The sequence below is a fragment of the Canis lupus genome, chromosome 9 (genome assembly GCF_048164855.1).
Source record: "Canis lupus baileyi chromosome 9, mCanLup2.hap1, whole genome shotgun sequence".
In the NCBI taxonomy this organism is placed as follows: Eukaryota; Metazoa; Chordata; class Mammalia; order Carnivora; family Canidae; genus Canis; species Canis lupus.
Window position 1 is genome coordinate 60,700,050 of NC_132846.1, and position 11,345 is coordinate 60,711,394.

An 11,345-nucleotide genomic window follows, 5' to 3' on the forward strand; every position below is an offset into this window, starting at 1 on the left:
CATGCTCTTTCTCGGAACACATCCTTCTCCTATTTCCCTGTTCCGCCAACTCTGAAGCTCTCAGAACACTGTCCTTTTGGGATTCTACAGAGGCTTTATTACACAGGCAGGACTGATCAAACCATGGGTCAGCAGCAAACTATTCAGCCTCCAGCCCCTCTCCCATTCCAGGGTTGTGGGACTGAAAGTCGTAATCCTTGATTCTTCTGGTAACCAGCCCCCTTCCTTAGGTGATCTAGGGGCTCTCCAAAAGTCACCTCACTTGCATAGTGTAAGAGACCTTGATCACTCCCATTCCTTCAGAAATTCCAAGGATTTTAGGAGCTTTAGGCCAGAAACAGAAACAAAGACCAATATGTATTTCTCATCATAAATCATAGTCTCACACAGAGATTGCCTCCAACATACATGACTCCCCACTGGACTGCCCACTAGAAGGAACTTGGGACCTTGCCTAGTGGTTCCCCAGGCTGCAGAACTGAGCCTGCCAACCTAGATGGGTGCTCTCAGGGTCCCCTCTGCCTCTCTCCATACAGACTGAGCCAGGCTCCTGTACCTAGGCAACATTTTCTCCTGGGGACCCCACCCACTTCACCCTCAGTGGGCTGGTTCTCCAGAAGCAGGCCAGAACCCCAACCATCCATTCATCCCTCCCCACACCCCACTTCTTCCAAGTCTCCACATCTAGAATCTCTCTGCTCCTTTTACAAAAGCTACTCACCTATCAAAATGACTAAAAAAAAGGGGGGGGGGAGACAAACTCAACCGAATGTTAGTTACATGGCTACCAAAATTACAATTATGGAGACCATACAAAAAATTAGTACAGTACATTTTGTGAAAATGTAGACTGCAGAAGAGTGCCAGGAACACTGATTACCATCACGCCAAAATGTGCCTACACAACGGGCAAGGGAATCCAAAAATAGGAAAAGCAATGTTTTGTTAGGCTATGAGGACAATGAGTAAATTATTTTTAGTTTCTAAATTTCTGTTGTTATAATGTACCCTTTTCCATTGTCATAATATGTTCTTATAACAATAAAATTCAGCCTAACAGGCAGGGAGAGCAAATTTTTTAAAAAAATTTAAATTTCCATCTTAAAGGCTTAAATAAATAGAGCTTTGGATTCCAAAAATAATAGCCTTGAGTTAAATACGACAAGCTTATAATAAAAATAGCTATCATTTATGGAGTACTAAGTGTATGCATTCGTGAGCTAAATTCTATGTATGTGTTATCTAATTTAACTGAATAACAACACTCGGAGGATTAATTAACCTAGTTTTTGTTTTGTTTTGTTTTGTTTACACCTAAGGAACCTGCAGCCTAGAGAAGGGAAGTGGTTGCCCAGGGACAGAGAACTACAAAGAGACAGAGGTGAGAGGGTGGTCCCTTTGGCTTCCAAACCCTGTGGAAGGATTTTCACGTACATTGCGTGATTCATTCCTAACAGAGCCAAACACGTAAGAGGTCTTACTAACATTAAGTTTGGTAAAGTCTTTGCCTCACTTAGCAGGGCAAGCATGCCCAGACACTTCATTCGGGGAATTTATATTAGTGGAAAATGCTTAAAAGCAGATTACGCTTTTCATTTTGCCTATCTCTGAAATACACTTAATAGGTACAGGTAAACTATGTGATACTTATTAAAATGGACTTTTCCTGCATCCTAAACAGCTGGGACAGCTTCACGGTGAATTTAACATTTGCACTGTCTTCCCCACCACCACCACCCCCTGCTCTGAAAATACAATTTCTATGATCCCCTGCTAATACATTTCTTATCTGATTAGAGTTTGATGACTCAAACACGGCAGCTGACACAGAGTAATGATGCGGTCCCCTCCGGAGGACTAGGGAGGGGCTTAGTGCCGATGCTCGCCAAAGACAGTACTTTGTGATATCGCAGATCAGTTCATGTCTGCAAAGCCATTTAAGGCTTCAGGAAAACAACAGTTGTGTTTTGTCACTTGGCCATTCAGAGACTTGCATGAAAATATCATCCGTCTTATGCAGCCAGCGTCCTAGAAATTCTGTGCAAACCAAGTGGCCTTTCCTGAATTATTCCCTTAAGCCCCTGAATAAAAATCCTATTGGAAGGGCCCTCTAGCCCAAGCCACTGCAGAAGACTTACACCCTCACCCTTTGCAATTATGTCTGCTAAAATGTGCCCAAGTACCTTTGATAAAGGAGATAGAAAGATTGTCACCAGCTAGACCCCAGGACCTGATCTTTACTCCCACCTGCTTGTACCCACTGACCTTTGTCCCACAGTTTTAAGCTCTACTTTTCCACTGATCTCTTAACTCAGGCAGAAGACCCCTGGGGAATAGCATCCCATCCTGGAAATTCGAAATACCCTTCAGGCAATAATGACTGCCCTGCCCAGATAAAGAGCTCCCTCTGGACCAGACCACCCAGCCTAGTTTGAACTTAACCCCCAATACACACCTGTGCAGATGGACCCTGGTTGACCCATGGAATGACCCACAGTGACCTTTATCTCATTGTAATACCAAAATCTCTGCCCAAGGAGGAGCAGAAGCCACATTTACACAACATACAATGTATGTCTAGGCATGTTTCCTTAAGGCATATGTGTGATCCTAGACCTGCCTCTACATACAGTGACAAGGTTTCCCTATCTAAAAATTCATCCTAACCCTAAACAAAAGGAACCCTCTGATGAAAGTTACTCCCCATAATCTCTCTCTTTTTTCTCTGCAAATAAAGTTTCTCTTGTGCAACAACTCACCTGGTGTAGTTTCTACTTGTGACTCACCAAGGGGCAAGCTCACATTGATTCGGTTACAGGATGACAAGAAGAGGGAAGAATAAAGTAGAGGCACACTCCAGATATTTTGCTTTGTTGAGAGTAGAGGGCAGCAATAGTGGGACTTCAAATCTATTAGCCTCCGGCTTTGCTGTTTTAGCAAGAGTTAATGGAGCCTCCAGAACACATCTGAGGCTCATCGCCAGAGCCTCCATGCCCTGTAGACTAGGGTGGCCCGAACCCCCATTCCACTTCAACCATCCAAAAGTTTCCTGGCTATTCACATCTTTCTACCACCGGTACTTTGGAGTTTTGCTTCTAAATTCACTAATCTCTGGATTATCACCTCATCCAACTCTGTTCTGCAATGGCAGCAACCATCACTGGAGCCTCAGGTCCTCCCATCTACACACATGACTCTGTCTCTATCTCTCTGTCTTTCTACGTCTCACATATATACACACAAGCTTACATACAAACACACACAGGCACACAACTTAGAAAAGATATGTACTTGTGTGCACAACCCACTTGACCACGGATTTCAGCACACTGGGAGGCCGGCATTCCTAAAATGCAGCCCCTTCAAAGTAAATCTATGCAGAAAATCCCTGGAGTTCCTTACCAACAGGGGCACTGGGATGATTAATCTTGTATGGCAACCTCATTGGCCAGGAGATGTTCATATTTCTAGTTAAATATTACTCTTGGCCCTGTCTATGAGAGGGTTTTTGAATCCGTGGACTGGTACACCTGCTCATCGTGAGTACCTGAATACAATAAAAAGTGGAAGAAGGTTGGATTAATTCAGCTGGACTGTTTGAGCTGAGACACTGATCTTCCCCTGTGTTTGGTGCTCCTGGTTTTTAACTTTCAGATCTGGAATCTATACCATTTGCTCTCTGGATCTTGGGCCTTTGAACTCTAGCACCTGCTCTGCCTGCAAATAGCAGATCATGGGGCTGCTCAGCCTCCACAATTGCATGAGCCAGTTCCTTATAGTAAATCCTGTCACAGATAGGTAGGTAGGTAGGTAGCTAGGTAAACTGATAGATGATAGATAGATGATAGATAGAGGATAGATAGATATACACATTCTCATGCATTTATGTGTATGTCCATATCCTATTGGTCTGAATCCCAGGGGACCCCTGACTGATACAAGGGGGGCATTCACACTCCACAGGCCTCTTCCCCCCTCTCCCCTCTTCTCTTTCTCCCCAAGTCTTAATATCCCATGCAAAGCACTTTCAAAGTTCCTTTGGTTGTCTCAACTCCTCAAGGCCCTCGGGGCTCCCCTTCTATCGCCTTGTCAAGATACTTTCATACAATAAGTCCCTTCTTGGGGATATTTCTGATAACAGATGGCAAAACAATGCATTCTTCTATCACCTCCCTGTTCACTTCCTTCTCCTCTGCTTGCATTTTTCTTGACTAGCTACCTGGGTAGCCAGGACAATAAGCAAAGGTTGCATTCTGGATTTGATAAAGCCTGGTAACAAAAAGAAACATTAAGTCACTTCAAAATAGCCCCATTGTCATGGATAGCCCACTAATCTAAAGGACGTGCCTGGCCAGAGACATGTTAAACAGAGGGCAGACCTGTATATCTCTTGGCTTGGGGTCCAAACCATGCAGAGGCCCCATTGGTTCCATGGCTCTCAGCTCTATTCAGGGACAGCTGGTCATCCATCAACCACAAGATCAGAAGCCTAGAAGACAGATGTTCAATAATCCAACAAGATTGTTGGGGGGAGGTGCCAAGTGCATGAGTCCATGTCAAAACAGAGGCTTTGCCCAAGACTCTGCTTAGCAGGGACCATGGAAAGCCATGCCAAGCAGGAGGGATTTCAAGATAATTCAGTAGGAGTGGGCATGGAGAGGACAGCTGGAGTGTGGCTTTCAAACCTCCGTCCATCATGCCAAACACCCAAATTGAACAGAATAGAAAAAAAAAAAAAAAAAAAGAACAAAGGCATGAGCAGATGTGATCCTAGAGTGCCAGATGTCATCTTTGCTGTGACAAAAAAAGGAGAGAGGAAGGAAAGGACCAATCTCCTGAATCCATGACCTCAAACATGGGGCCAGATCTGGGTCAAAGACACTCTAGATGATGCATCACAAAAAGCCCACTCCATGGCCACCAGTTCTGCATTGGTCTTTCTCCTTCTGCTAGTCTCCTCAGACTCCCAGAACATTCTCTCACCTCTCTGCCCATCCTCTTTCTACCCTGTATTTACCCTTCAACCCACGCTCTGGCCCACACATGGAAGATCATTCCTGGTGCTGTTGCCTTCACGGGAAAAGCAGAATGCTGCCCACACCCTTCTGGGGTGGCTGCATTCTCACCCTGTTGAGAGGATAACGCTAATTTGGCAAGGAGGTTCCATCCCACCCTGGGGCACGAGGATGGGGGCGAGAGCCAATATGATGTCCTGTACTTTGGTCAAAATTTTTTCCTCTTCATTCCAGAAATCATTCTCTGACTTGGCTGGCTTCTTTTTCCAGTACAATGAGAGCAGCTTAGCCAAGGATTATGGGCAATTTGGGAGGTGCCATTTGCCTGCCAAGTTGCCAAGTCACAAAGAAAATGCAACTTGTCTGGCAATAAAGGGACCAAGAAATGGTGATGGCCATGGAGTCCTCCGTCCTCCCCCAGCAGGGATCCACCAAGGGAGATGCAAAGCATGGTTGGAGAAGGGCTCTCCTGCTGAGCCCCAGCATCTAACCTCGGGCTCTCAGCTCTCAGCCCACACCCCTGTCTCCCCACCAGTAGCATCTCCCTGGCCCATCGTGCTCTCAGCCTGAACCCACTCTCCCTGCCTCTCTCCGGCCACACTGCACACTCCTACTTTCTCCCGGGCTGCTCTCTCCTCTCCCTGACCTCCAAGCACCAGGACACTATAGGGCTCAATCCCGGGACCTGCTTTCTACAACAATTCTCATTTTCTCGCTGATTCCACAAGGACCACCCACACGCTGGTGACTCTCAAATCTGTGACCCCAGGGCAGCCCCGATGGCCCAGCGGTTTGGCGCCGCCTTCAGCCTGGGGTGTGATCCTGGAGACCCGGGATCGAGCCCCATGTCAGGCTCCCTGCTTGGAACCTGCTTCTCCCTCTACCTGTGTCTCTGCCTCTCTTTCTCTCTCTCTCTCTCTCGTCATGAATAAATAAATAAAATCTTTAAAAAAAAATTTTGTGACCCCAGCTCCCCACCCCCATCCCAGACACATATATCCAATCACCTACCCAACAACTTCACTTGGATGTCAGACAGGCACTTCAAATATAACAGGTCCCAGATGAGACTCTCCACCTTCTGCCCTATACCTGCCCCTCCTTCTCTCTTACCCAGCTCAGCTGATGGAAAAGCCATTCTTTCAACTACTCAGACTAAATAAAGTCTTGGTGTCACCCTTGACCTTCCTTTTTCTCAGATCTACATCTATCCAGAATGCAACCACTTCTGACCACCTCATCACTCCTATCCTGGTACCATCCACCATCCCTTTGCATCTGGACCATTGCAATACCACCCAGCCGGTCCCCACATGTCTACTCTTTCTGCTCTTTGCTCTGCTGGAGCTAGGACTCAGATCTGACCATTTCTCTGTTCAAATCTTCTGAGGATTTCCAATCTCACTCGGCATAAATTCCTGCACGATCTGTCCTCTGCTGTTCACCATGTCTTGTTTTTATTTTTAGCACTTAGTCATACCTGCCATATTATATATCTGTTTTATTGCTTAGAATAGGAGTCGGCAAACTACAAGCACCCAGACCAGCCACCTGTTTTGTAAATAAACTTCTATCGGAGGGAGCCATATCTGTTCATTTATTATCTTGTCTACGGCTGCTTTAGTGCTAAACTGGCCCACAAAGCCTGAAATATTTATTATCTGACCATTTACAGGAAAAAATGTGCTGATCCCTGCTCTACAGCATGAAACAGGGATTTTGTAAATGTTCAATCAATTTTTTTGGATAAATAATAAACAGATGTAAGTGCAAAGTAGTGCCTGGGGTTCCAACGAAGGATTAGAATGGGACAGACAAATGAGTGTGGTCCTGCAAAAAACAATAATTGTAATAATAAGATAATCGGGGTAGACTTCACTGCAAAGAGATCCAAAATGTTTGGATGCTGCAAAATGTATCTGCCTCCTAAGAGAGGAGTCTTCAATTTACTTTCAAGAAAGACTATACGTTGGGGCACCCGGGTGGCTCAGAGGTTGAACATCTCCTTCAGTTCAGGTGGTGACTCCAGGGTTCTGGGATTGAGTCCCACATCACGCTTCCCTCAGGGAGCCTGCTTCTCCCTCTGCCTGTGTCTCTGCCTCTCACTGTGTGTCTCTCATGAATAAATAAATAAAATCTTTAAAAAAAAAAAAAACTACGTTTTGGTTTAGAGAAATATGTATTAGCGGGATCCCACCTGTTGCCCCAGAGAAAAACATGTGTACAGTGGAGTAAAGTAAACGTTGATGTTCGAGACTGCTGCGCTTAATAAGGCAAACAGAGTGTGTCTTTCAGTGGAGATGTTAGATGTTAGATGGAAGACAAACAACCACACGATCCCTTTTCTCTTTAGATGCCAAGGAAGCTTGCCCTGGACCCTGAGGAAGGGGGATGCTTGGGGCCGGACCAGTGCTGCCCCTGCTGCCTGGAGACTGGCCACCAGGAGGTAAGGTGGGGAAGGCTCCCTGGGAGGAGCCATCTGAAGACAGGGCCGGGCTAGGCAGTTTGTGAATACTGACTCTAGTGGTGGTTTTAAGCTATTCTCTGTGGTTTGGGGGTGGGGGTCTCTCATGTGCTCCTGGGAATTAGAGGCAGAGCTAGGCCCAGGCAAACACGGAAAGGCAGAGAGGAGAGAGCAGTCCATGCTCCCTTGAGGCCAGAATGGAGGTGCTGGAGAGGGACAGCAACACAGGGAGCCATGCCCACTGGGAAGGGTCACCAGAAGCTGGGGCAGGAGAATGAGCACGTCCCAGAGGCTGGGGATTAACAGAGAATGCTGGCCCCGTTGTCCTGAGCACAGGTAGCAGCGCCTCCGACAATTCCCAGAGTCCCACTGGGGAGGGGACTCCCGTGGTCAAAACAGTGCAGAACATGACGATGCGGATACTTAGAAGCGAACCGTGATCTTAGGTTGGATCACAGCCTAGGAAGACCAGGACATTTAGCTTACAATAAAACCATCCATTTAAAGAACATTATTTTAATGACCACCGATGAATGTTCATGTACTCATTTATTTAGTAAATATTGATTGAGTGCCTGCCACGTGCCCATCATTGGGCTGGTGATGGAAACAGAATGCTGAGCATAACAGACCTGCTGTGGTCTCCGAATCCTAGGGACTAGCGGGAAGGCAGACAATAAACAGAAATTAAATGGACATTTGTGCATTTGCTATAAATTTTACAAAGGAGACACAGGGAGGAAAATAGAAAGGGAGGGAAAGAGAGAGAGACAGAGTGAGAAAGAGAGAAGAAGGAAGGAAGGAAGGAAGGAAGGAAGGAAGGAAGGAAGGAAGGAAGGAAGGAAGGAGGAAGGAAGGAAGGAAGGAAGGAGGAAGGGAGGGAGGGAGGGAGGGAGGAAGGAAGGAAGGAAGGAAGGAAGGAAGGAAGGAAGGAAGGAAGGAAGGAAGAAGGAAGGAAGGAAGGAAGGAAGGAAGGAAGGAAGGAAGGAAGGAAGGAAGGAGGAAAGAAGGAAGGAAGGAAGGAAGGAAGGAAGGAAGGAAGGAAGGAAGGAAGGAGGAAGGAAGGAAGGAAGGAAGGAGGAAGGAAGAAGGAAGGAAGAAGGAAGGAAGGAAGGAAGGAAGGAAGGAAGGAAGGAAGGAAGGAAGGAAGGAAGGAAGGAAGAATGGGTTTTCCAACTTCCCACACTCCTAAATTGATCCAATCTGCTATGATTTTCTGGTCTAAGAGACTTGCCTCATTCAGTCACAGATGGCGGGCTGGGCAACTCGATCTTGCAGTCCTAAGAATATCCTTCCTTTGGTCAGGAAATGGACCCCCCTCTTTGCAACCCCTCAGGCCTGCTCCACACAATCGCTGCACCACACACCTGCCGTAAGGAGAGAGCTGTCTCTTCACAACCCCGTTCACCAGACCAGGTGACTTCTTGGTGACTTTCTAAAAACGGGAAGGTGACCCAGCCTCCTGGCAGCCTCATGGTGGTCCAGTAAACACCGGCTGTTTGCAAGCAGCATACCCTGAGAAACCGATGGAGTCTCCAGCAGTCTCACTCATGGGTGGTATAAACGTGGGGTACACTCGATCTGGTCAGCACCTGCCCTGCCCAGAGGATCTGCTCTGCACCCTCCCTGCTGGAGAGGAGAGGCTCTCAGTAATATCGCAGCCCAGTGCCCTCACTTGGTGATCACTTGCGATTATTAGAACAATGTAATTCCTGTTTTTGAAGACATGCTCTTCATTTTGACTCTTCAAACTCTGACTTGATTCCAAGCCTTCCCTGCAGGCCAGGCCAGACCTGTGGCCCTGATGCTGGCACACACTCCCTCTAGCCTCTTGCTCCACCTCCTTCTGCTGTGGTGTCAGGGCAGGAAGAAGGCGAGGAGGCCCAGGTGTCCACCAGCCGCCTATGACCAAGTGCCAGCTCCTGTCTCTTGGCTGCTTCTGTTTTCTCTGTGTAACTGATACCTGTGTAAGATATCCGTTTCCTTCATGGGGGGGGAAGGCTTCAGAATGGACTCTCAGGAATGCATTTGTGGATTCTCGTGCGGGAGAGGAGTCTTCAGGGTCACTTCTTATGGGAAGTCCTGCTGGGTGGATCCTGCACTCACCTCCCTTAGCACCCCAGAGGAGACCGCAGGGGCTTCCTTCCAGGAGGCAACCCTCTTGCAGGGAGACCTATGAGGCAGCAGCCACCCCTTCTGGGGCATGCTCCACAACTGTGGCATGTGTGTACATCCTTCCCACCCCCGTGGGAGAAGTACAGGCAGCTTTACCCCGGCTGCATCTGGGCCCTATCTTCTTCCTTCAGCCTTGTCTCCACCCTCCAACAGCACCAGGACTTGGGCAGAGCAAACACAGTGCCCGTCAGCTCCCAGGCTACGGGGAAGAGGGATGGGTCACACTCTCCGCAGCTGTGGGAGCCTCCCATCCCTTAATGTGAAGAAGAGAGGAAAAGGAATAGTCTCTCTTCACACACACACACACATACACACACACACACACACACACACACACACACACCAAGAGTCCCTCACCTCAGCCTTCCTCCATCAGGATGGAGCCAGTTCTCAGGAAGCTCTGTGGGGAGGGACTGGGTCCCAACTGCTTGCAGTTCTCTGACTTTGGCACATGGGGCCTTAGCATCTCTGGGTCTCTGCTGGCACCTCTAGGGAAAGCTGATCCACTCCACACCCAACCCCAGCCTGTAACACATGAGCCGGTCAAGACCAAAGTGGGTGAGAACATGCAAATTCAACAAAGCTGTCTCGCTGGAAGGAGGAGTGAAGCCCAAGGGAGGGCCCTCGTGTCCCCTGGCCGGAGCTCTCAAAACTCTGGGGCACCTCAGTTGGTGGAAGAGGAAACTCATCTGCCAGCAGCTGAACCACATGCTCTCTGACAACTAAGAGAGCAAGAGGGGACTGCCGCCTTGGGTTGTTCTAGAAGGGAACCTGCTATAGGGGCTTTGTCTCCCTGTCCTCAGTACCCACCATATGGCAAGCTCATCCCAGAGTAGGACGTAGGACAAGCACTTGGGAGCCAGAGGCGGCCTCGAGTGGCTGTCTGTCCAACAGAGGAGACAGATCTGAAAGCAAGACCTCTCCCCTGGGGAAAGGAGCCGCGGCCGGGGCAGGCAACTCCCCCAGGGAACTGGAGAACCTTCTCAAAGGTATAACATTTGTCCTGATTTTTGAAGCAAAGCTACATCAAAAGGAACGTGTTGGGGGCAACGTGGAGAGCCTTCATCAGCTTCTCAAACAAGACTGTAAAGAGACGTGCGGTTGCTCTATCTTCACATCCCTGGAACCTAAAAGCTTCTCAAGTACCTAACCAGAGACAATAAATAGCCCCTTCCAAAGCAGTCCATGACAGTGACCTCCGTCTCCTTGAGGAGCTTTAAAGCAGAACAAGAATTAGACTTCCGGGGAGTTAAGGCTGACCTAGAATTCAGATCAGTTAATGGAAGTTCAAGAAAGGCAGCTTTGAGACTCAAACTCATTTCCTGTGATTATAACTTCCCTACAATAAAGACACGAAGGGATACCTGCCAGCGGAGGGGCCGAGCTGCAGCAAAACCATCATGGGGTCAGAGCTGCAGAAATGGGGGTCCCCTCCCACCCATGCCCCTGCTAAGTAGCTCAAAGATTGGCTAATTCTATCTCAAAGAGAGCACCATTCATTTAGAAGCCTCGTTTCCAACATGCATATTAAACAATCATCTCCAGAGTCCACAGGTCATCAGAACAGGAAAAACCTGAGACGCCTGGGTGACTCGGTGGTTGAGCACCTTTGGCTCAGGGCATGATGCCAGAGTCGCAGGATCGAGTCCCACTTCGGGCTCTTGCAGGGAGCCTGCTTCTCCCTCTGCCTG

At 48.0% G+C, this 11,345-nt stretch overlaps 1 long non-coding RNA gene across 1 annotated transcript; it reads left to right on the forward strand.

The window, feature by feature from the left end:
- The first annotated feature begins 119 nt into the window (after window positions 1-119).
- Window positions 120-9,001, forward strand: LOC140639484 (uncharacterized). Its single transcript, XR_012036199.1, has 4 exons — window positions 120-271; window positions 1,320-1,381; window positions 7,369-7,461; window positions 8,785-9,001. It is a non-coding gene; the product is annotated as an uncharacterized lncRNA (long non-coding RNA).
- The last annotated feature ends 2,344 nt before the right edge of the window (window positions 9,002-11,345 follow it).